Raw genomic sequence first — 27,808 nt, forward strand, 5'->3', positions numbered from 1 at the left:
AAGACCGGATGCCCATTTTGTCTAAGGGTCATGGAGCTATCAGCACTGCTCATTAGAAACGTTTTGAAACATATTAACTACAGATTTTTGCCACAAATATCAAGAGGATTTCCTCCAGTGCTGACAGTGACTCACTCGAGCAGTTGGGTTCTTGAGCTTCGTTGTGACTTACTGCCGAGCACATCAGAATCTAACGGTCTGCTGCAAGCTTTTAGGCTTGGCGTCTTTGCACTGAGGTCGCTAGCCACGTGCTCATGTCATCATAGATGCTTCCAGGAGCTAATGCATGCAACATTTTCTGGACTGCAAGATTGCTTTAGCCAAGATGATTTAAGATGAAGTAAGCTGTAAGCTCCCCTTGGGGGAATTATAGCTCGCGTCCCTATTTCCTATATGTTTTCACTCTGCTCTTAGGATTTTGGTGTCTAAGTAAATAAATAAATAAAAAAAATATATATATATATATATAATATATATATATATATATATATATATATATATATATATATATATATATATATTATATATATATATATATAGTATGTATATATATATATATATATATATATATATATATATATATATATATATATATATATATATATATATATATATATATATATATATATATATATATATATATATATATATATATATATATATATATATATATATATATATATATATATATATATATATATATATATAAATATTGGTTTATTTATTTATTTAAAACCAAAATCCTAAGAGCAGAGTGAAAATATATAGGAAATATAGGGACGCGAACTATATATATATATATATACGATAGCTGTCAAATCTTACAAACTTCATTGCATCATCGCAAATGGTTAAGTGTAGGGACGAATGTCTCTTATCACCTTGTTAACATTCGTTTATTGTACGGAGCATTTCGAGCATAGAGATGTTTTATGTTGCAACTCTACTCTTTATCGCTTGCAGTCGACAACTTGGTTGGTTACATTACAAGCGGTTCTTCCAGTATCGCTTTTGCTCGTTAGCGAAGACAGCAGCTAAGATTCCTCTATTGTGGATTGCAAGCCTAAGCGGATATCTTATACATGCTTTGAAATACATATTAACAGCCCAAGTTTACCTTCAGCGAATATATCTACTTAATGTACTTTTTTTTTTCTGTCATCCTTACCAAACTCAAGAGTATTTTATTAACATAAGAAATTATCCAGTAGGCTATATGCGTATGGTAATTTTTTAAAAATAAGCATTAGTAGGTTTGTAATGCACTCATTTTAGTTTTGGCATTTTTACAGAAGACATTGTATATATATATATATATATATATATATATATATATATATATATATATATATATATATATATATATATATATATGTATGTATGTATGTATGTATGTATGTATGTATATATATATATATATATATATATATATATATATATATATATATATATATATATATATATATATATACATATATATAAAGAGAGAGAGAGAGAGACAGACAGACAGAATTATTATTATAGATGATCAAATGACTAACCATAACCAGACCTAAACAGAACTAACTAAACAACAAAAGAGGCAACAGTAACTACAAAAAGTCGTGCTTTTTACATGCATATGTTTAACCCATATCCATAGTAACCGTTGACCTTGAAATTGCCCTTTTGTGTATCCTAACGGTCCAGTATTCCTTTTAATGCAGAAGGTGACTAAATAGTCTTTTTCTAACCCAGGCCTGAAGAAAATAAGAAAAAGGACTCTCGAAAAAAACATAAGTACGAAGAGATATTCAAAGTTTGGTAATAGAAGAAAGGAAAGCCATCCATTATAAACAAAAAGGTTTATTTGCAATTGCAAAATTGAATGTTTCGTAATCAGTGTTTACGTGATAATGGGATCGAAAGACCCATGAACGTTAGTGTATCTATTTATTCCTTAAATTTTACATATATTGTTAGAAATTCCTTCGGGACAAATCGTTAAGTATTTGTGAAGAATAAAATCAACATCTTACACGCAGACTTGTGTGTATATATACATGTCATACACACACACACATATATATATATGTGTGTGTGTGTGTGTGTGTGTGTGTGTGTGCACAGTATAAGTTAGGGCTGACAGTGGGAATACCTCTCTCTCTCTCTCTCTCTCTCTCTCTCTCTCTCTCTCTCTCTCTATATATATATATATATATATATATATATATATATATATATATATATATATATATATATATATATATATATATATCTACACACATATATATATGTGTGGGTGTGCGTGTGTATGTATAGAGTGAGAGAGAGACAGGGAGAAAGAGAGATTACAAGCTAATCAAACTGTTAGCCTCAACTTTTACCACAGTGGCCGTGGCAATCACATCAACAAACGGAGTCGATAAATCGCCCCCATTTCTGTGACGGGTTCACAGCCTTCCAGTCCATTTCACCTTCAATCTCTCTTTCGGTTCGAAGAGCCAAAAACCATCCCGCAGGTAACACCTCTCGATCCGAGAGTCCCGGACCGGTCGAGAGGCAGATTCTGTCGTATCGAAATCCCTTCGGAGTAATACGCTGGAGTGGGAAATCTCCGTCACTAGACGCGCACAACGAGACTGGCACAGCCCCGCTAGTGTTGATGTTTATACTTTCCATCTTTGTGGCAAAAATTGATGTTTGTGACGAGTGATGTACCGAGGATGCAGGCCAGTGTTTTTATGTGGTGTGCAATTCGTATCGAAACTTTGTAATATAATTATGAGGTTAAATTGTGCATTCCGTGTATTGTGTACATACATTTATGTATGTGTAGATTTATGTAATACAAACATGCGTGTAAGTATATTATAACTATCACTGACTCGTATCAAATCACAAAGAGAAAAAAATTGGTAAATGAGAATTCTCCTTTTGAGAATTAACGACTCTATACTATACAGAAGTAATCATCTGAAAAAATGAGTGTAAATGCCTTGACTTTCAAGCCCTTTTAGATACTCAGCAAATGAAAGACGTTATTTAACAAACCGTTCAAAACTGGAAAATTCAATATCATGCTAATATTTTGCCGTGATATGAGGATTCAAACATTTTTAACTAAAAAGTTGCATTAACATTGTTCGTATTACAAATGCAACCACTATTACTAGCAATATTAACAATCACAATCAAAACTGTCTCCGTACTCCATGGTAAACTGAACATTAAGCATGACTTTGGTTTCAATTAATGGTTTTAATTAATTAATTAAAAAATACTCATAGTAGAATGAGTCTTAAAATGGAGAAGCAAATCCACATTTATGAATATATATGTACATATATAGATAGCTTTCGGGAACTTGTTCGGTTCCTCTTATCAAGTTCCCGAAAGCTATCTACACAGATTTATCTCTAAATACATTATACATAACTGTGGATTTGCTTCTCCAACAATATATAATATTAACAATAACAATGCAACAATGCAGGGAGATAAAACAATGCACCGTAGGATGCGATAAAAGGGCGGTTCCCCGCACATACAATCGCGGGCCATCGCTGCCTCAGAGCGACCCTAATGAAAGGGTGTGAAAATGAGTCTGCAACGTGATCTTCTTCACTCCAATGAAGCTGAAAATAGCCTCGTCTCTGCTCTTCAAACCTAACGAGACATGTGAAAATTGATTAAACACGGGTTCAATGAGGTACAAAGTTAAATAGTATCTTATAATTCCCCTCTCTCTCTCTCTCTCTCTCTCTCTCTCTCTCTCTCTCTCTCTCTCTCGTAGAGATTAATACGGGGCTGCGTTAGCCTCTAATTGGGTCTAAAAGAAACACCACTCAGGCTTCATCAGGGACGTGGTAATTCAATCTTCGTTCCGAACGCACGAAGGATGAGCAAAAAAATTACAAAAAATTGGGAAGAGAAGAGCAAAGAGAGAGAGAGAGAGAGAGAGATGGAAAAAGAGTACGAGAGAGATAAAAAAAAGGAGGGGGTGTGTTAGGGGGTGTAGAAAATAGAAACTGGTCTTGGCATAACACCGGAGGATAGTTGAAAGAACCCACCCGACGTTTTATGGAGTCGGAACAAGAGAATTTAGACACCCAGTTGGGTCATGCTTCAGGAGAGTGAGGACGGAACAATGGCAAACCCTTTCGCCACGGTCACTCGAGAAGAACCAGCGAGAGGAAGAGATCCTTCTCTCTCTCTCTCTCTCTCTCTCTCTCTCTCTCTCTCTCGAGGTGCAAATAGGGGTGTATATGTTAAGGGGTCTGAGCATTCAGGAGGACGTTGCCTCGGAAAGAGCCAAGAGTGGCCATTACCTTAAGGAGATTGCGACCGCAGCGGTTTATTGGATTTCGGACCATGGGTGCAGTGCGAGTGCGGCCTATTTATGAACCCGTGGAATGCATTACAACAAGTCCCGGTGTCGTTCGGTGTGACAGTGTTACCAGAATGAATGTTTTCTCGTTATGGTAACAAGGTTATATTCGAACTGGTGGCTGAGACTTTACCGGTTGCGTACATGGAGGTTTTAAAAACACAAAAGATGAATTTCAAGACGCGGATAAGGAAAGGGATGACAATCTCCAAAACTTGAGGTACTGTCTGAATATATAAGAGACGCATTCCCGTTTCGTTAAGTACAACGTTAATGACTTTCTGACGACTTTTGACAATCCGATAACCTGCGAGGTTACAGTTGCGTACACAGCTTTAAATGTCATTGGTCACGTTGAAATGTGTGTATAAATCTCTATAGGCGACAATTTACTGGCGAGGCACAAAATAATTACGCGTAGGGACCCTCATGGGCCAAATTCCAGCCCATAAACCAATGAGGGGTCGACCTTACGAACGTCTTCCTCGCCGTCGGTCCATTTTACCGCCACATTTCAGGATTTAGGACCTGCGACCTGTCGCCTTAAATGCCGTCCAACAATGAGCCTGTAAATAGGCCGAAATGTCGTCCGGTAACCGTGGATAATTTTCTGTTTAAATATTGAGTCCCGTCTGGAATCCCGAAAGGAAAATACAGGGACGGGGGTGGTGGGGGTTGGGGAGGGGGCGGTTCCAGGAGGGGAGGGGAGGGGAGGAGGAGGACTTGAGTACCCCGAACTGACCAAATGGGTGTTAGGCGCAGACCCTTGATGGACAGACAGAGAGGCTAAGGACAAACATTAGATAATGTTCGACGTCAAACAATGATTTTACACGTGTCGACGATTCTGAGCCGGGAGACAATGCCGGTTGATTAGCAGAGACAAGGTCGAGCTCGCGCTGGACAATGGGAGGCCCTATTATGTAGATTATACACCGGATCGCTTAGGTTTACTGTAAGTTGAAGTAACTTGTAGCATTTTGCAAGGCCGGGGAGTTAACTTTGTGATTAACTGTCCTCTCTTATCTGGCCGTGAAGGGCATGTATTGGTTCTTAATATGCAAAATTAAAAAAAAAAATGTGGCCAACAAAAATCGTTCTTTATCAAAGAGATAAAAGATATAACAACTGTGAATATATGATGACTAGTCATTTTGTCTTGGCAAAGGTCTATATGTCAATCTCCAGAAAACCGAATCACTGATGATATAATCAGATGAAAAAAAGACTAATAAAATATTTAATAGAATTGCTGACTGGATAGTAGTCTCGCTTTCTGCATTCTTATACCTTATATCTGTTAGGTATCGCTTTCTGCATTCTTATACCTTATATCTGTTAGGTATCGATAATGATATTGATGTTTACGAACATATTTCAGATCAAACCGGTACTAACTTATTAATACTTGTCTAATCTCTTTTCAAAAGTATGTGAGTGTGGAAAAACATTTCTTTTCATTAACTTAGAAAAATAAGAGAATGGCAGCGATTAATAATAATTCGTATAATTTATCTTCATGGACAGTGCAGACTATTATTGTTATGGTATCGCATTTTTGGCTCAATGACAAAATTCGGAGAATCATTGCTCATGTTAATTGATATTTTGACGTGCTTTTAATTCCTCTCTCTCTCTCTCTCTCTCTCTCTCACCCTCTCTCTCTCTCTCTCTCTCCTTTTTTGCTTGCTTCTGATTTCCCCTCTATCCCACTTTTATCATCTTTTCCTGTTTTCTTTTATAATCCTTTCCTGGTTCCCTTGAGGCCCTCTCTCACTTTCCTGCTTCTTATCGAACGCATTTTTATCGCCTCCTTCATTATTTTTCTGCCTTCATCATCGTTTCTCTCCCACCATGTTTGTTTTTTCTCCAGTTCATTTGTCTATCTCACTTTTCGCCCGCCCCCCCACCCCCCCTCTCTCTCTTTCTCTCTTACATTCTTCCATCTTCTTCCCCCTTGCATCGTTCTCGTTACTATTGCATTTCTTTCCTCTCGTCTTTCCTCTCGTCTCCCTTCTGTGCTCTCCAATCAAACCCATTCCATTGCATTTCCTTTTTATTGCTGTCTTCCCTCTCCTCTTATACTCTCTCTCTTTCTCTCCCACACTATCCTTCTCGCTAACCTCTCCCCCCACCCCTCTTCCCACGCCGAACAACCAAACTCATCCAAAATCCCCCCCCACAGTTCTCCCCTCCCACCTCCTCCCACCTCCCACACTCGCATTGAAACTTATAACTCCCTACTACCCAATAAAGAGGGCGTGTCCACGCCCGCCCTGTCTTACTATGTTAATGTAATAATAAGCAACTGCGGATCACTCTCTCTCGTATATTACGGACGGCCGAGGTGCCGAATTCATCCGGAGCGCCGGGCCGGCTTCGATTCCCTCCAATGCTAAATGGAGGTAAATCATACCTTTCAACCGGTATCAGTCTGCCGGATCGTTGGCCATGCTTTATGCGGGTCTGTGCGACCCCGAAGATCACGCCGGGTGTTGGGGTTTGAGCTCGCGTCATTGCGGCAGGAGAGGTTCGCTCGCTCTTTTCTTTTTTTTTTTCTCTCTTTTTTTTTTTTTAATTCTCTTTCCTCGTTACTCTGTTTTTTCCTCTCTGCTTCTTTTTTTTTGCTGAGTTCTCGCCCTCTGGTTTTTCTTCTTCTTCTTCTTCTTCTTCTTCTTCTTCTTCTTCTATATTTTTTTCTTCATCTTACACCTCTTCGTACTCTTTTCATTTTTTTTTGCTTGCGCCTTATGTTAATTCTTTTTCCTCTTGTTCGTCTTCCTTTGTTTTCTCTCTCTTCTTTTCTCCCATTTGCTTACGAGTTATTCTTGTTCATCTTTTTATAAGCACGCGACAAGTGATTGAGCCCATCTGTATGTAGGCTATCTCCGGATTCATGATATCCTGTATTAGAAAAAATCCTCAACTTTTTTTTCTGATATAGACTGTAATAACGAGATGCTAGGTACTTCGTAAACGAGACCTGTATTTGCATGAAACTGATTTTGATTTTCGATGATTTACGGGGTATGGAAAACAAATAAGCTTGGATATTGGGCTGTAAAGGGCATTGTGCTTGGAGCTATCACAGTGAATTGTCAGTTAAATGATAACTCTGTTATCAGTTTACAGACTCTTCAAAAATGTCAATATGGAAAAAGAGTTGAGCGAAGGGTTAACCTTTATGCCTTGTTTATTTTTTAAAGTGGGAGTTTCGGGAATTCTTAACGGAACGCGAGTCTCGTGCGGGTGCAATTGGTTCCAAAAAGGCTTTGCAGGGAAAAGAATTAAACAGTGTTGGATTCAGCTAGTACTTGAATGATACCGCTGGTCTCTTGATCAATGAATCTGAGCAACGTTTTGCTTGGTTAGTAGACAGATGGATGACCAACAACAAATATATACTTAATGTTACTGACACGCGAGTTCCCTTCATAGACTTAGAAGTCCGACGGGAGCGGCAATGCTTCTTCATGCGGCCCAAGAAGCCTCGTAAAGATATCAAGAACTAAGCATGAGACAATGAAGAAATATATATTGCTTTCTTCATTTGTAGCAAAGATTTGCAATGTAGCCTGATTTTTCATTAACGAATAACAAAACTGGGCTGACTTTTATGCTTCGTTATGACCCATTTTATCTTGACCCAGACTGTTGAGGTCTGTTACAAGTCACAGCAGTTTCACTAATGCTTTATTTATTTATTTTATTTATTTATTTATTTATTTATTTATTTATTTATTTATTTATTTATTTATTTATTGCCAATAGGGGCACTGCGACAGACACGCCTCTTTCATTCTGTCCTTGTGGGGCTCATTATTGTATGAAATCTCATTACGTTGTCATACATTAACGACAACAGGAAGTTGATGTGACAACAAACTAAAATAAACAGTGTCCTTCACTGTTGTGAGGGCTGGTCGTCGACTTCATTGTCTAGCATCTATCAAAGAAAATATGTTATTCTTTGCCAATGTAAATTTCAACATATTCGCTTAAATTTACTTTCATTCATTTGTTCTCTTACCTGCTCTTACGCCATGAAAGCCTAGTTTCTTTATTCGTTCATATTTCCTTAACAGTGCCTATTCATTTACTGACCTACTATATAACATAGTGCCTCTAATCATGTGCATATTACGGTAGCGATTTACTGGGTTTTACTTTCACCGGGTGAAATCCTGCTTAGCTTTTTTATTTATTTTTTTTTTATTGCGCTTTATTTGAATTTCGTTGATTTCAGAGATATTCTAAAATTTCCTGGCTGAATGACTAAGAATAATTCTGCTAAGTAAGGATGGCAAATAGTTTGCTGTGCACTAAAAAACTGACATTTTATATTCTGTCTCTCTGTTCAAGGGTACTTTTAGCGCATTCTGCTCACAGCCTGAGCGACCTGCGTTCGATTCTCGACCCTAGGATGTACGATATGTAACAGACTTCTGTTAGTCAACTGTTGTGGGTAGTTGCTAGTGTGGGAGCTGAGAGAGAGAGAGAGAGAGAGAGGAGAGAGAGAGAGAGAGAGGTAATCCTCACTGAATTATCTTCGATGTTTTTTTTTATTTATTCAGAAGAATGTTTAAATATACTACTCACTTGTGATTGCATTTAAAATATGGAATGGACGCAATCTGCAATAAAAAAAAATGGACTATCTTGAATCAAAATAAAAAAAAAACTGTTCATCACAAAACTTACTAAACAAAAGCGGAATAATTTATTTAAAAAACAGAGGAAAAGAGGGTCTATAGTTTGCTTAAGCTCAATATAAATAAATGATCAGCCAAATATCTTCTTGTTCTTATTCATTCATGTACTTATAAGTATGCACAAAATATGCACATATACAAACGTGTGCACATATGTTCAGATGCATTTTTAAGTAAGCATTGCATTATAAAGAAACTTAGTAATGAAAAAGTACATGCAATATGAAAATACGTAACTAAATCTCACCTTCCAGAAACTAATATTTTTCAGAAGCTCAGGAATGACAGTCTGAATTGCATACTCATTGAATTTTCTACTTTTATATTTGTTATTCTTTATTCGTATTTTTATAAAATAAATATTATTCGCCTGGAATCATGACATTATACACCATTTTATACTCCCTAAGTTCTAGCTTGCATTTATCCATGTAACCTAAATGACAGAACACCGGAGCAGTCATGAAAACAGCAGTTATGATTCTTTTGATAATTGCTTGCTTGCATATTCCATAAATTTGCCATCCGATTGTTCACTGTCCTAGAGCCCATCTAACAACGAGATATTTGTCGTCTCTGCCAGCTGACCAAAGTCAGGACAACGAGATATTTGTCATCCCGGTCGGCTGACCAAAGTCAGGAGGTCCTCTCTCGGCTCTCTTTTCATTTTCATACCTCAACCGATATTCAAGCAAAGTAACTGCCGGTCCAATTACTGAAGATTTCAGATGTTCACGGCCGTAAAACTGATAAACTTTGCCGCTTTGAAGTCTTGCACTTGTTAGTAACATGCACCGACGTATTTTATTGGTTCGAGGTTGTACAGCTGTTAGTAAAGCTTTTGGTAAAACTTAGAGATAAGAAAGAGAATAGGACGAAGAACTTATGAAACGATATTATCGAATATATCAATCTCAACTTATAATGCGATAAATTCCACCCTTTTGGTGTTTACTATAATGAATTCTTTTTGCTTTACTAGTCAGCTGACATGTTTCTTTCAAGAAAGAAAAAAAGCACGTTGTAAATAAAGTGATACTTCTACATTAAGAAGCACTGAAATTAGTTAAAAGAGAAATAAATGGAACTGACGTGTCTGTCAAACCGAATCCACGTCGTTACAGAGAAACCCATTTCTTATATAAATGATTTTAAATGAAACTTTCAAAGAACGTTTGTGATAAATCTCGACTACAAACATACACACATGCATACCTATTCTTCCAGAATGAGAATCCTGGAAAGAGAAACTCAAACGATCTGGCATATGAAGGTTTCGTTATACTGGACGACTGTCATTTACTCAGTAATTAGGGATACTGTTACAAATAAATATGCATGGTGTAAGGGCGATATTCTTTTGTTTCGAAGCCTAAAGAGAGAGAGAGAGAGAGAGAGAGAGAGAGAGAGAGAGAGAGAGAGAGAGAGAGAGAGAGAGAACATTTAATTCAATGTGAATTCTTCGTCATGAATGCATTTCAGTCTCAATACTTAGGCATATGTATTCGAAGCCTAAAGCGAGAGAGAGAGAGAGAGAGAGAGAGAACAAATATATAATTAATGAATTCTTCTGTCATGAATGCATTTCAGTCTCAGACTTAGGCAGAAGAGAGAGAGAGAGAGAGAGAGAGAGAGAGAGAGAACAAATTGAACATTTAAATCAATGTGAATTTTTCGTCATGAATGCATTTCAGTCTCAAGACTTTGGCCTATGTACACATACAGTTGGATCTTAATTAACAAACGTTAAACCGTACTGTTATATATTAAAAGAAAAACAGGTTAATCTTGGTAAATTACACGAGGTCACCTGTCTGCACGGTCAGTAGAAGAAAGATGAAAAAAGTAGTTGGCATATAAGTAGGACACCTCAAGTGAGGCCCAGGTATTATGGGGGTCTATATAAGAAGTATATAATCCAGGCTCGCCGGGCTAACGCCTATAAACAAAGCTCGTTAAGGATGGCCTACGGGGAGCATATTATCATAATTATCGTCAGAGGAGGGACCCCTGCTTCCAGAGCCCCCTTCTCTCCCATCTGTCACAAGACAACCGTAATAGCAGCCTCCAGGAACCATCTAAACCTCCCCCCCACCCTCCCTCCCCCAACCCCGGCGTATATCGAGGGCGTGTCGTAAGACTGAATTATTCATCTAAACGAAATAGGAATCTCGACGTTAAATGTGCATGTTTGGAGATGGCTATCCCACAAACAACATCATCTGTTTCTACGGGGGAACTTTGACGCTCCGAATCTTGGCCATCGAGAGCAAATGAGCCGCTCGTTATCGATTTTCGACTGGGATGTCACCTACAGCCAGCCGCGAAGTGTGTTGTACTTTCGGCGCCCAATCAAAGCTTAGATCATAGGCCTAGGAAGAGAGCCGTTTAACTACGAGAGAACAAGGATTTATACTTTTCAAAAAAATGTCAAGACGTTCCAAGGGTCTCAACAGCCTCCAGCACCCGTGGCCACCCCCGGGGGATAGACTTGTATCACTTCAAGCGCACGAGCATACAGTTACTTGGCTGGAAAGCCAAACCTTTTCATACATTTGTTAAACTTTCCAGAAACTCTTCGCTCCAACGCCCGTTAATGCCCATTTGCCTGAACGATGTGTGTTTGGCGGAGGGGTATTGAGGGAGGCCTAAGGCCTTTGTAAATAGCGACTGCGGCCTTTCATGGGTCTACAGGGAGTAGAGATGCTCCGTCTCTTAGTAATACCGGTATTGCTCCATCGGTTCTCCATAAATCAGAGCTGCCGGGCACACCTGAGAAAGACTAATCGAAGTCACTACACTTATTACCTGGGTGATGAGGTGTTGTTCTCAAACCTGCTAATGACTGTATGTATTATGAATATAAGGCTCATTATGCCATGACGCCAAAGGCCATTGGTTACGAAAGCGAAACGATAATTAGGGGACTTCGTGTTGTACATTGTCGACTTTTAAAGGCCGTTTGCCAGGGGGGCTTAGTTGAAGTGAGTTTTAATGTCACCTTATGAGACTGGACACGAGAAGGTGCTTTGCTTTTCCTGAACAAATGTATCATTTTGGACTATTTCGCTTTCTTGTTTAGCATATATTGTCTATTAAAGTCCTCTGCACGTTGTGGCGGTTACCCATCTATTTGAGAGCACAATAAAAAATAAATAGAAAAACCGAAGATTAAGAAAAGCCATAAGTAATTACAAAAATTTAACCCTATTAACAGAGTTACTTGATATAAAAATAACAGAAAAAAACAGTTCAAAGACAATATAAAAGAAAGGCTAACAGAAGTTTCAGGAAGGCCCTAGAACGTTCTGTTATTAAACAGAAAACAAAGAAAGTTATAGAAGCCTATTAAAAAAAATGGAAATTGACAAAGAGTAATGCACAGTGTATTGTTCATTCAGGGCCTCTTTATTCTAGGGTATTGTGTTAATCTGCACACATATATAAAAGATAATAAACTACGTTATGAAAAATGTTAATATTTGTTTCGGGATAACTGAAATCCGACCAGATTCACATTCTCCCAAAAACATTCTCTCGCACTCTCCCTTCTTGGATTATGTGCACTATCTGTATAACTTTCCCTTTCTCGCTCAATCTTGCTCATTCAGTCTTCAAATTACCACACTTGTACTCTTTCACTGAAAACCAGTCTTCCGGATATCATATCATAACTCTACCTAATCAATAGTTCTTCGCCTTTCAGAGTAATTTCCTTCCACAGTTGTCTCTCTGAGTGACATATCATCCAGCTTTCTCTCCATAGACTATCAAGAATTTTCAGTCTCGTGCACCGTGTCCATGAACATTCCCAACTTCAAATCTTATTACTTTACTTTTTTATTTCTGTTTTTGTAATACCAGTGTAGGTTATTGGGTGGCAAACACCAAGTTCAGGCCATTTCGGGTATTTCACATCATACAGAATGGTGGGAATGCTATTTTTTACTTTTTACAGCCCCCCACAGAAATGGAAAGAATAGCTTCCTTTGACTTAAGAAAAAGAAGTTATTTAAGATGCATTTCCTCCTACTAAGGGGTTTCACAGTACTATTTTAGCAACTCCTTTCCTTTGAAGTACAAATTATCTGTATCTGAAACCACTGGTTCTTCTGGTTTACAGTAACATTCCTAAGTTAATATACTCACCTGACGTATGTGTTGAGCTGGCCTCAACAGAGTTTATCACCTTAGGTATTTCCTCCTCAAGGGCTTCACACTCTTCTCCTACCCTCACCCTGGAAGAGGAAGTTGCGGATAAGCATGATGGGCTAAACAATGCAATGTGTTCCTGGTAGCCTGATGCTTGTGGTGGTCGCAACCAGGGTTAAAAGGTGCTGGAAAACTAACAAAACCAAAGAAACTTATTAAGAACATTGAGGTTAACAGTTACTGGCGTTACTCCGTTTGAGTAGGTAAAGCTTATTATAAGTTTTTAATATATATAATAAATATATATATATAAATATATATATATATATATATATATATATATATATATATATATATATGAGGGGAAAGAGAGACCGGAAGTGAATAAAAACATATACAAACAGAAGAACTTTTTTTTTACTTTCATCAGTCTCATAACCGAATGGTTCATCGATGCCCTAGAAAGTGAGAGAAAGCACATCATAGGTTCCTGATGCTCTGAGAGAAACGGAGACTTTGGACTCTCACTGGCGTCACAGCAGCACTGGCCATCAAGAGAGAGAGAGAGAGAGAGAGAGAGAGAGAGAGAGAGAGAGACCCAGAAAGTAGCCTCATCTAATCATCAGACTGCTACCAGTTAGATAAAGCTGTCACAAACCGATCGCGGACAAAGAACGAGTCAACAAGCGAGCGATATTCATGGGACTGAACGCTACTTAAATTCTAAGAGCCGTCTCTTACGGCACCTATTAGAAGCGTCAGTGTCACATTACGCTTTTCAATGAGAATCGTTTACATGATCACGTCTTCGGACGAATCAAGACGGCATTGTGATGGCTTGTTTATGAGTTCAAATGCGCATGAGAGCACATATTCATGCGAGTCGACCATATACGTTAGGAGTGGCTGTGCCCCTTTGTTTATTCTCCTCCCTTTGATCCCATTTCTCTTTTCTTCTGTTTACTCTTCGTTTTCGTTCCACTCAGTGGTCCCTTGTCCACGTATGGGTGAGTGGGGAAGATATTTTTTTTTTTTTTTGTCTTTTTCTGGTTGGGACGTTTTCATTTTATGTTTGGAATATTCATTCGTCTCTTTGGTTCTTGGACCTCATTTGCAGATCATTACCAGTCGTCTAAGACTTCCCCATCTTCCCTCATGCCAAAGTATGTTGCGTATTTAAATTCAGCATGCTCTATCGAGTGGCCTTTACTGACTGTAATGAGAACAGGAGTAACGAATTTGGTTCGGATAATCGTAGTTACGCACGAATTATAAGTTTTACAATTTTTTTTTATTGCAGTGAAAAAGGGTGTTAGTGTAACTTGTAACAAATGAAAAGTGAAAATAGGGTTTCCCTAGAGAATCAAATAGGGTTTACTTCTATATAAAAAAATATATATATATATATATTTATATATATATATATATATATATATATATATATATATAATATATATATATATATATCGCCATCTTCAAAAGCGATTTTTCTTCACATTTTCTAATTTTAACAGCAGACTTATAAGCATAGCATTTAAATCAAAAATGAAATAAAATTTTTCACGAGATTAACCTAGTTTATTGTACTTTTTATGTGGGTCTTTTCTTCAGACAAATGACTGTGAGAATTTTAAGTGACAATACATAACAGATTACCTTTCGAACAATGGCAGAAGGCTGAGTAACAAGTGTTTCCCCAGTTAAGTATTTCACTCTTGTCACTGAAATCAAATATTTTGTATTTCCACATACAAACTGCAGCTTACACTATTGATAATATCTAACATTATGCCTGCAAGCATTCTTATCGGTCAGGCATATAACATGAATTTCCTGAAAGCTGTTAGCGTTTATTGCTGACTTTTACTGGACAATTTCAATGTATTATATCCATTTTCAATCAGTTTGAGATAAAAAAAGAAACGCGAATGACTTACTGAATACAAACTCGCATGTCAATGTTTCATTCGAGTTTAGCAAAATTCCCCTGCCTGTCGTTGTATTTTATGAAAGTCTCCTGTTGATTTTACCTATATTTGCCCGCTCTCCTCTATTGCTTTCTGAAGAAGGACTATCATCACGCCACGGGTTCGCGTCTCCCCCAGGGCGATGAAAAATCACTGGTCCTGTGTTATGATCAGTTACTGCTGCAGCGTGGGGTCTGCGGTGGGAGCATGAAACCAATATTCTTTGGAAGCTTGAATTTCAGGTCAGTAGCCCCTTTGTGCTTGTTCCATGTGAATAGGTTTCTTCTACTGATTAATAATAATAATAATAATAATAATAATAATAATAATAATAATAATAATAATAATAATAATAATAATAATAATAATAATAAGAAAAGTCAATTTCATTTCTTACAGAGATCTTGCTTTATTTGACCAACCAAGAACACTAATTTATTCGTATTACAAAAACTTTTTTTTAGAAATTATACTTAATAAAGTTCAGGTCATTATAACCACTGCCTGTGTACGAAACAAGTATAATTCTCCTTTTAACAAAGAGTCTTTTTTTATCAATAGAGAAATGTATTATGTCAATTCAAAATTTTCATCTGTGGTAACTATAAAGGATAAATGCAATCTCTGGTGTCTCTTGCGCAATCTCCTGGGTGATTGCACATCCAACGAATCATTTCCTTGGTAAATAAAAAGGACATAATAAATGATTCAGGAAAATTTTATAATAGAGTAGCTACGTGTTGGCTAGTGTTAGTTTTCTGTTTAAGAAGATTTTAAAACATATTCAATCTAATTATTAGCTCAGAACCATTGTCTTTTAGTTTATTCAATCCACTTAGAATTTTCCACCATTCAATTTGTCTGTTTCTATTTCTCCTTTTTCAATACCTGTCTTTGGCGTTCATTGTTTAATGTATGCACGTTAAATAATTGGGATTGTCAGAGAGTAATTAATTAAACAAGCGTGCTTCTAACAGAGAAATGATGAAAGTAATTTTATTAACGGAGAGGAAATTTTATTTGCAAGAAGTAAATCAGCACCAATTAATATTCAAGTGAGATCCACAATCAGGATACTATTTAAAAGTTAGGTCGATGAAAATTCAAGCTTAAACAGTGAAAACTTTGGAGTAAATTCCTTACTAAAACTTGAACAAATCAAGAGTAAAAGATTTATTATTATTATTATTATTATTATTATTATTATTATTATTATTATTATTATTATTATTATTATTATTATTATTATTATTATTATTATTCGTAGTAGTAGTAGTAGTATTAGTCCGTATAATTGAATGATATTGTTAGCAGTAGTTATGGAAGTGACAGCTATCCAGATGCTACCAGATTCGTAGTATGTGAAATCAGAATGAGGCAAAATATGAGGTAAAGTAGAAAAATCCTCACATGCTTAGATACCGGTGATGTTGATCCAGAATTCCCGTCAGAACTCCACCTGAGAGCGTCATTTGAGAATATCTTTTCGGACCCAGAAATCAACTCGAACGATGAATTTACGTGAAGGGCATTTCCCATTATTTTTGTAATATATTGTCCTGGTATAACGCGTCATCATTACAGTAACCCTGACAGAATATTTTATAACATTTTTAGTAAGCGCTGCTATAAGTCATTTATTCAGTTGGCAGAGGAACCATGTATACGAACAGGTGTGGAACACCGTCTAATTGCGATAGGTAAAAAAACAACTGTCAAGTCCAGGCTAGCATGTCAAGACAGACCAAAACCTATAGCAGTGGGGAGCATGCTCCAGTGATAATCGCCTCGAATCCATAATTATACCATCTGTCGCCTAGTGAATATATATATATATATATATATATATATATATATATATATATATATATATATATATATATATATATATATATATAAAATTTTCAGTATACTCTCCTTTCCATCTGGAAACTCTCAGCAAGACTCAAGGTGCGTTTGGCTTGTCTCAAACACTTTTATCTTGACCACAGGAAACGTTTGTACTCATTTGAACCTGGGTGGACTGGTCGGCGGTAGGCAGGGAGGCATCTACGAGCCCAGCAAACATGATCAGATTATTACACCACTTAACCAGGGCGCCCACTAAGATTGATTTGCGGCAGTCACCATGTCTGACCCTACGCTTGGGAGTTTACTCATTATTCGGACGAATGGCCACTAATGATTACCAGACTCCGTAGAGACGTGTTTACTGGGCAGCTCCTCGCAAGAACTTGCGACAGATCTTGCAGATCTGTTACGTGAGGCAACTGGTCACTGCGACCAGGAAAGGTAAAACATTTAATCACTGTATGTTCATCGAATATAGTGGATTCTACGCATCAGAAAACACTGTTAACTACAAATAGGTCTGCTTATTTAGTAGTATGCTTGATTCATCTTGCGACTACTACAGCTACAGTAACCCTGTAAAACTTCGTGAGCTTTCTAAAGGAACTTGTGCATAAGTATCTTAAAATGAAAATTATTATGATCACTAGGGATGCATCGTCGTGCAATATTCGTCAAGTCTTCACCAAGACGTCCTTTTCAAAATGTGTCTGGTAATTTGTTGAAGCAAAATCGAGCAAATTCGCAAAAACATCTTTTCTGCAAACATAAATACACGCAGACACAATGCAAGTGTTCTATGCCTCACATAGGGTACCTTCAAGTATACCTGCGGCATACATGGAAATGTATGTATACCTGCAAAATGTACACATACTCATGCTCACGTAAATTTTGATCCCTGATTTAATGGTTGTTGGAATCCGTTTATAACTACAAAGCCCAAAGCGCAGTTATGCCGAATGACTCTTGGGCTATTAAAAAAAAATACAAAAAAAAAAAAAGAAAATTTGAAGTAGGTGAACTCCAGAAATTAGAGCGTGGCTGATCAGGCACAAATGTTTCTTCTGATTATTTGAGCAAATTAGTTTTAAATTAGTTGGGCGCTAACTTTAATCGTGCAATCGTTACTCATTGAATGGCAGCTAGAATATGGTACTAGTTTAAACAACGCAAACTAAAACATACTTTTATCACTATAACTTAAATATACAACATATTTCGAATCTGTTTACAGCGTAATCGAAATAACATTAGTTGGTATAGAACGGTTCAGTAAACACAGATATAAAAATGTCAGTTTTTTTTTTTTTTTTAAATAACGTTGACAAGCAAAAAGAATCAAATTATATCTAAATGCCGTTAAATGGAAAAAATCATTCCGTGATTGTGTCTCAGATCAAGCACTCCGCTATCATATGATCTTGTATGATCCTTTCAATAGACATTTAATGTAAAATATTTTCATTCATTTGCAAGACAAAGCTGCAAGTTCACAGCAACATTTTCCTGAATCTAATTCTATTCTGTTGCTGCGATTCTTTACTATCGTCTCTTTACCGGTCCGCCGGTATAGTGGTTAGTGCCGTGGCATGCCACTCAGATGTCGCGGATTCGCGTCTCCCCTAGGGCGATGAAAAATCACTGGCTCTGTACCATGATCAGTTACTGCTGCAGTGCGGGGTCTGCGGTGGGAGGTTGAAACAAATATTCTTTGGAAGCTTGAATTTCAAGTCAGTGGCCTCTTTGGTGTGCTTGTTCCATGTTAATAGGTTTCATCTACTGAAATAATAATAATAATAATAATAATAATAATAATAATAATAATAATAATAATAATAATAATAATTTAGATGATCTTAGGCTGTTTTTAAAATAAAAAAAATGTATAATGCCACCCACATCTTGCTCATCGTAATCTTCTTTGATTAGTTTCTAATATGTTCATTAAATTACTGAGTTACTAACGGAATAAATAAACGTTGAATAAATTCTATCATTTATCCTAATTCGTTTGCCGCATTTGTTACGTGGCAGATTGCAATTAAATTCGTTTGTGTCTACCCTCATGCGGATATCCGGTAAAAAAATACCGTTTCCAGGATGTGTTTTAATTTTGCCTTCTCTTGTTGTGGCATTAGCATAAGCTCCTCTTAGTGCAAGTACGCTAAAAATATTTATTAATGTCATTTGAGCTAAAAATGATATTTACGTCCCATTCGTGGACTGTTGTTCTTACCTATGATCTTTGACAGTCACACGGATAACAGCAGATATATATATATATATATATATATATATATATATATATATATATATATATATATATATATATATATATATATATATATATATATATATATAGAGAGAGAGAGAGAGAGAGAGAGAGAGAGAGAGAGAGAGAGAGAGAGAGAGAGAGAGAGAGAGGCATCACCTCCATTAGATGTTCTCTAACACTCTTTAATTTACAAACATCATTTGATAGTCTTTGCTGCTAACTGTGAATATATCTTTGAGCATTTTTTCAAAGCTGAATTGCTATTAGTAAAAGCAAGGGGGAAATGGGAGACTCTATAAATTTGTGTTAGATCGAAAATTCCCGTTTTTCCCTATTCTTAAAATGACAATCATATTAACATAAGTATATCATTTTGTCATTGAAAAAATGGGGATTTTCAACCTACCATAATATTCACTGATGCTCCAGCGCCCCTTGGTTTTACTAGTAGCTTTAAAAAAAGATACCATTGACGTTCTCACAATTAGTTTCGATTCATAACATCAATAGAAAGGTCTATGACCGCTGAGCAATTGAGAAAGTAGCAAAGAATATGGATTGACGTCTCTGAATTAACTAAAGCGTGCTAGAGAGCATAGATTGGAAGAAGAATAGGAGGTTATGATCTCTCTCTCTCTCTCTCTCTCTCTCTCTCTCTCTCTCTCTCTCTCTCTCTCTTTTGTTCTGTTGTTTAGTATGCCTCTCCGTTTGAATGTCAAAGATCTTAGCTAAGAACAAAGGTCCATGAATTACGCATAAATATCATGTTAGCTCAGATGTCTTTATAAATTATTTTTACGCGTGCTTGGGTTAAGATGAGTTGATTTTATTCCCATATAAATATATCTAATATAACAAGGGCTGGACCCACAAAGTTAATTTTTATAGCCACTAGAACGAAGCTCTTAACTGGTGCCATCGAAAAGCAGTTATATTTTGTTGTTTCATTCATGAAGAATAGCTATTGCTGCGGTCCACAAGCAAGGTATTTACACAGTGAAAATGATTCAAATTAACTTTGTAATTAAGAATTAGTCATCATTTATATTCCATATTACACGTCAGACCTATTGAAAGAATCCTTTTTGTGGGTTTTAAATATGAAATCTGAACCTCGGTCTAATATGTTAGCCTTATATTAAATCAGGTTCTAAATGCCACGCTCATTTTGCAGTTGAAATATAAATTATTCCTTGTGAAAGTCAAAAGTTGATCTTTGTTTTATATATAAGATTTGACGCAGCATGCGATAATTTATTTCGTGAATATGTATGGTAATGGCCACTAGTATAATCACTGAAGATTGATATCTTGAATGTCCGTATTGATTTATAATGAATCAGTGGTCTGGGGAATACTTGCTTTGTTTATCGGTGATATTGTGAAATGATTGTTGTGTAATCACAAGAAAGGGCGAATGTGATCAGAAACTATAAAAAAAGAAATAAAAGATAAAACACGGCAAATAAGAATGGTTTGGAACATGAAAATATAACTACTGTGTTGTTACGAGCACAAATGAGATCCGACCAAACTGCACGTAACAGCTTGAGTTCTGTGTTATAAGGCATAACATTTACTGAGAAGTAATAATTTTTCAAAACTGACGTAACACTTAACGCCACCGTGAGATGAATTTTGATTTTAAGAATTATCCTCGTACTAAAATACATCGCTACTATAGTATGACAGGAGATAATTGCCTTCACAATTTGAAATTAAATCGTTATCTAAGCCCTGTTTCCTTATGATAAAAAAAGATTTCGTTCTGCTCGTTGTAACTGATTTCCGCTCAACTCTTCCATAGTAACGTGAAATAATTTGTTCTTTTTTTTTTTTTTTTTTTTCAAATTTTGATCGTCTCTTGAAATTTCTTTTAAATATTGGTAATTTTAATCCCGGTCTTGTCAATAATTTACTCTTGAGTCATTTTGGTTCACTGCTGAGTCAGTCAATCCTTCAGTTTTTATGTGTTAGGTTTTATGTTTATATATATATATATATATATATATATATATATATATATATATATATATATATATATATATATATATATATATATATATATATATATATATATATATATATATATATTTATTTTTTTTTTTTTTTATTGTCTTTTATATATATATATTGGCTATTTTGATAATCCCAATAAAGTGTTTGGATTTCACCAACCTCGCCCTGTTTGTCCCTTCCTGGATATTTTAGCATTACTACAATTGTCTTTTACCTGAAATAGGTACAACTAAAAGTATATTGGTTACTGCAACTTACAGAGAAATAAAAGTATGTAGAATCCCAATAAAGTGTTTGGAATAATCGAAGAGTTTGCTTAGCCTTCGAGGTCATAATTGTAAGGTCTATCTAAGTTGCTGCCTTGCACTAAAAATTTGGATATCTTAGATAATTATCCTAAAGTGGTTATCCCAAGACTGACATGAAATGATGCGTTTAATGCATGAAAAATAAGTTGCAGTAAACAGATATAATTAATTTACTTAACATATTCTTCCCACAACTCTTTTTCTCCATAAACGGGTGGCCTCAGAAGCTGTTCCTTCAATAGTGTTCAATAAGAATTTTGGAATGGGGATCTTACCCTGAGTTTAGGTTGAACCCTATTTGTTCTTCATCCCAGCTGTGATCCACCACTAGCTAGCGACAAACTCTATCTATCTATCTATCTATCTATCTATATATATATATATATATATATATATATATATATATATATATATACATACAGAAATATTTGGCTACAAATGTCGTTTAATATCGATGCCACTCAACCTCGGATTAACATAACCCGAAGGGGGAATTTATATAGTGATGGGCGATGGGCGATTCGTCACTGGGGAGATTCGAATATGAGAATGTCTATGAATCAGAATGTATCACGGTGTATGTAGAAAAGTATATATATATATATATAATATATATAATATATATATATATATATACATATATATACAGAGGTATTGGGCTACAAATGTCGTTTAATATCGATTCCACTCAACCTCAGGAACAACATATAACCCGAAGGGTGGAATTTATAAGTGATGGGCGATTCGTCACTGCACACACACACATACATATATCCATTTATATATATATATACATGTGTGTGTGTACGAGAGAGAGAGAGAGAGAGAGAGAGTGAGAGAAAGAGCATACGTGACAGAAGTGAAACAAGTGTTACGATAAGAGAGAGTGATTATGGCTAGCTCATATCAGTGTAGCATCACCGTGATCCCGGAAGGCGTATAGGCAGCCTCATCGAAGAACCAGCCGTGTCACATTCCCAGTCCAGGGTCAGGAGAACGAATCACTAGTTTCGTATTAATGACAGTTTTACCTTATTGCCTCCACCCACGACTGGAAAAAGGTCCCGTGTTGACGTGCGTTACGACACGCGAGTTATTATTTTTATTATTCGGGTCCATTTGTGTGTACCTGAAAAATCCCCCTCGGGTACAGTACTTATGAAATTCTGGGAAGTAACCTATACTCTTTACTAATTCAGTTGAATGCAAATACACTAATAAAAAAAAAAATTTATTTTTTCAATCCTATATAACTAACCTTCATTCATCACATGTATTAATTCCAGATGAATTTCTTTAATAAATGTCCGAAAAGCTGTGGAACTCTGCTGCTGTTTACGGTTTCCCCCAAAACATAAAGCTTTCCAGCCTTCAAAAGGCCATATGATGTCTTTTGCAAATGGTTCGAAGGATTGCTGTGATTTCAGAATGTTCATGTTGTCAAATTCAGTATTACAGTAACAAAGCTTACCATAGCATGTTATCATTTGAAGTTTCTTACTTGTCCAAGTTAAATGTATATATTGATAAGGATGTATATGTGTATACACAAACACTATGTATATATATATATATATATATATATATATATATATATATATATATATATATATATATATATATATATATTTATATATATATACACAATGCCCTCTTAACCTTTCTGTTTCCTTGCATTTCTTGGGCATGCGTCTCGCTGCTAAGCCTGGATCCATATTATGAAGCAAATGAAGAAATTCTGACGTCCGTAGCATAATTCGAACCCGCATTCCATGCATCAGAATGCGTTGGGTTGGAACCTGCTACAGACGTCAGAATATATATATATATATATATATATATATATATATATATATATATATATATATATATATATATATATATATATAATATACAGCAAAAAAATAAGAGGGCTTTGCAGTCTGTAGGTGTCCTTTTTTTCCGTCGAGGGATTAGATCCTTGGAGCGGGGAGAGAGAGAGAGAGAGAGAGAGAGAGAGAGAGAGAGAGAGAGAGAGAGAGAGAGATGCACCTATAAGCACCTGGGGAATGATCTGAACGATATATAATATCTGCAGGAGGAAATTGCACACACACGCACTCACGTAGGCTACACGGCGCCCATAATGGGACCTGATAAGTTTACATAGACGGCGGATGAGTTATGCCCTAGGAGGACCCGTCATAAAAGTGCCATGATGGCATAAATCCATCGTTTTCCATTGGAAGTCTGCGCCCTCGAAGACTATCCTTCAAGGGTTTAAATCGTCCGTAATGGTGCGGTTTAGATGCTTTATGACTCCGGGGCCTCGTTCTTTTCCACATAAATCTTCTTTATGCCTCAATGATTCATTATTCGATAGGAGCCAAGGGCTCCAAGAGGGAAAAAAGGAAGCAGAAAAAAGTTAACAAGCTCTTCCCAAACACTAATACTTTGATCGAGAGAAGGAGGATGCGTGGTTGGGTATAGACGGATGGACGGACGCCCGATCCGTCAAATTATAGACGGTGGGGCGGTTTTCGTGTCCCGTTCTCTTGCTGGCATTACTTGAAAGTGGGGTCAAACTAATACAGCTATTCTTGATTGGTATAATACGCGTATTAAGGCGATGCATATCCCTAGGAAGTATAGGCAGCCATGCTCACAGCTGTTCTGCTATATTAGATCCTGTTGGGCCTACCTGTTTTCTCTCTCTCTCTCACTCTCTTTCTCACACGAACAAGATTTTTGGAGTGTTTTAGCATAATTTTGTAACCGGTAGTCATTTTCTTTCCTATTGCTAACTTAAGTATATCTTAGTTTAACCAGACCACTAAGCTGATTAACAGCTCTCCTAGTAATTGATCGTTTACTTAAACAGGAGGCAGGCCTTCGAAGGTGACTGATGTAACGTTACGTAATATCACCCTGCCACAGATACAACTTATTCGGTGCCAACGTTGCCATCAAGAGTCTAGTGATATCAGAAAACACGCTCGTGTGACTCCACCTGCAGAAGGCAGGACTATAGAAAATGAGAACCTTCATGAAGAAGATGTTTCAGATACAAAGGGATGAGGTTGACAAATCAACTGGAACACTCACTACGACAAATCTGGAGAAAGTTGTCGCAGAATTGAAGTGACGACATTTGCGCTGTGTCATCACGTACTTTTGGAACCCCGGTGCCGGGAATAAGTAATTCCAGTAGGTCGGGAATCAAAGGCAGAGTTGGCCTTTAAGAATAGTTCCGTTCACACTGCAGTCTGAAAGGAAATCTTAGTTTTAACAGAGTTTTACGTCACTGGCACAAATTTAGTCATTGGTACTTATGCTATTTACGAATATTTATTTTAATTGCAATTATTACTTTTGAAGTGAATATACAGTAAATAAATCAAGAATAGGAGGAATGGCATGAATCATTTCATAATGCTTTTCATTTCAAGAACCCAAAGTGAGGATAAATTTTACTTCGTGGCATGTAAGTTTAAAATAAGTTAGTAAGACTTTTGTGCCTGAATATTCGCGAAACAGTACTTTTAGTAAAAAAAAAAAAAAAAATTGCCAAAGTAAAGCAGTAATAAGCTTTTCAGAAAACGTATCTCCCAGTGGAGGGGTCTGGCCTATGAGATTCCGGAAATGAACGATGTAGTCGTGGAATGTGGGACTAGGAAAAAGACCTGTAAATGTCAGGAATCTTCAAGCAAAACTCTCACTTAAAAGGCCAAAGGTTTCACAATACGCAGTTCTGTGTTGAAACAGAAATGAAAGCGAAATTCCAACGGACACTTTCCCTGTGGTAGGAGAAGAGTGGGGAGATTTAGTACAACATAAACGTAGCAATTCCAGCTTGGTTGGAATGGCAGTGCATATAAAAATAGGAGTGGAGATGCCCTACTGATCGAAGGAAAGGTTAGAATCGGATGTAGATATCGAAGGGGAGGATATTTGAGAAGGTTCATGTGTTATTTCTCACAGATCTAGGCAGTAGGCGTACCTTGCTAGTAATTAATTCCTTCGATAAAGTTGAAGGAAATTACGTTTTCGGTTCAATTTGCTTAGCTTTCTCTTTGTATGTTGATTACTTGAACTGCACAGAATGTGCTCTATAGATTTTTACAATATTACGAAAGGTTGGTTTCCTAACCTGAAACAAGGCACTTTTAGGGAGAGATTAACTCTGGTGCACTTTTATCTCTCTCTCTCTCTCTCTCTCTCTCTCTCTCTCTCTCTCTGAGAAACACACATGCACATTGTTTCGAGTAGGAGACGAAGATTACAGCCCAGAACACAGTGGAATATCTTAAACGACCCAGGACTGAATTGACGCCGATGCATTCCAGATAGGGCTCCGTACCCTATGTTATGGTACAGATTAGCATGAATTCCTGTCATTACTCCTTGTCGGAGTTTTGTGGTCGGAGACCACACTTAATTCAGTTGTATTCTCATATGGACGCTAGTACTATTACTCTCTTTAACAGTGCCACCAACTACAACGATCAGTAGTATCGTCTAAGCTACCAATCAGCTTTCAAAATCCTTCATGTTCCTGTAACTGTGACGTAGGCATACAAATGTGATGAGAGAGAGAGAGAGAGAGAGAGAGAGAGAGAGAGAGAGAGAGAAAATCAGTCTTCATCCCGTATTAGGTAATTCAGTAACTGGTCGATTTCTGAATTACAGCATTATAACAACTTTCAACTTGAACTGGACATTGTTTCGCAAAGGGTGGTAAATAATTATTTTAAGTCCCACATCAGAGAGAGAAAAAAATAACGACAGGACAAGCAGGTGAATGCATACAAGAGAGCATGTGTGTGTGTGTGTGTGAGTGTGTGTGTGTGTGTGTGTGTGTATGTGCGTGAGCGTCTTTGTGCGTGCATGCATTTGTTCTTCAGTATCAAGGAATTATAGCTAACATTCTCAAAATCCTTGTAATAGTTATCAAAATTTGCCTGTCATGTTAAGTTTATTGAGAACTAGCACAAAAAACTCGAAATCCGCTGGAAAAGGGAAGGTAGTTTGTAAAATAAAAGTATGAAAAAACCACAAATTGGAGAAATAGTTGAAGTTCAAAAGGAAGCATGACGCTCCGAAACTGTATGTGGACGCTTTAAATATTTTTGTTCTCCAGTTGATGGTTTTATAAAGTTTCAAAGTTCGGCACTGACGTGTTATCATAAATAAAAGTATAGAGACTATCTTAATTTTGTCATTTTATCTTTCGATAAATAATGTCACCTCTATGTAAAAGGGTCATAATTTCCAATATTTTCCAGTCTTAGTAACTCCGTTTCCTAAATTTTACTTAACTATTTTTCATGACATTTCATTACGTCTCTCTATTCCTTTCTGTCAATATACGAACTCTACATTTCATTCTGGTTTAAACTGCTAGCGAAATTCTACAGTTTATATCAACATTCATTCCATCAAATCTAATAAAAGAAAAATGAATATGGAAATCTTATTATAATAGTTTCCTTCTCAGTGTTTCAAATCTTTACTTTCTAGTTAACGCAGTCAGTTGAGTTTGAAGCTATGTTCGGATGTCTGTCCAGACTTTTTTTTTTTTTGTTTATCTGTTTCTGTTTCGATACTTCCAAATGTGAAAATTCATACGTATCCTTCTGAACCGCATGCACAGCAAACCCGTATCCGTGTAAACTGCACACTTAAGTTTATATCTCTAAATTGAACTACTAACGACAACAACAAAACATAAAAACGTATTGAGCGTATGTTAACCTTCACGCGAATCATGATAAACAGTAATTCTGGTGAATAAAACACTATGTGCTTATATTCTTCGGAACTGGAAGACACAAGTGCTCTCTGATTGCTTTCTGTCGTAATGACGTGTTAAATTTTCGCAATGCTTCGAATTTTCAAACATTACTGTCAGTTATCTGAGGTTTTATTTACCACCACCACTCACTTAAGTCCTCACATCTGTTAAATCCTCAATATCTCTTATATCTTTTCTGCTTTCTATGATCTATTACAAAAGAGCAAACAAGTAAAACATGAGCCGAAGTTTCTTCAGTGCAATCGCGTTTTCTGTACAGCGTATAATCAAGGTCACCGAAAATAGATCTATCTTTTGCTGGTCCCGATATAATGCTGTATGAGCCGCTGTCCATGAATCTTTAACAACTGCCCGGTGG

The 27,808-nt window shown here is 36.5% G+C and overlaps 1 long non-coding RNA gene across 1 annotated transcript in view; it reads right to left on the reverse strand.

Annotated features, from left to right (window-relative positions):
* The window catches only part of LOC136829109 (uncharacterized), an 80,400-nt gene extending 55,507 nt beyond the window's left edge, over positions 1 to 24,893 (reverse strand). Inside the window, exons 1-2 of the long non-coding RNA XR_010850295.1 lie at positions 24,741 to 24,893; positions 13,231 to 13,319 (exon numbers count right to left, since the gene is read on the reverse strand). This is a non-coding gene — a long non-coding RNA (uncharacterized lncRNA). The remainder of the gene's footprint in view (positions 1 to 13,230; positions 13,320 to 24,740) is intronic.
* Between the last annotated feature and the right edge of the window lie 2,915 nt (positions 24,894 to 27,808).

The sequence above is a fragment of the Macrobrachium rosenbergii genome, chromosome 44 (assembly GCF_040412425.1).
Source record: "Macrobrachium rosenbergii isolate ZJJX-2024 chromosome 44, ASM4041242v1, whole genome shotgun sequence".
NCBI lineage: Eukaryota > Metazoa > Arthropoda > Malacostraca > Decapoda > Palaemonidae > Macrobrachium > Macrobrachium rosenbergii.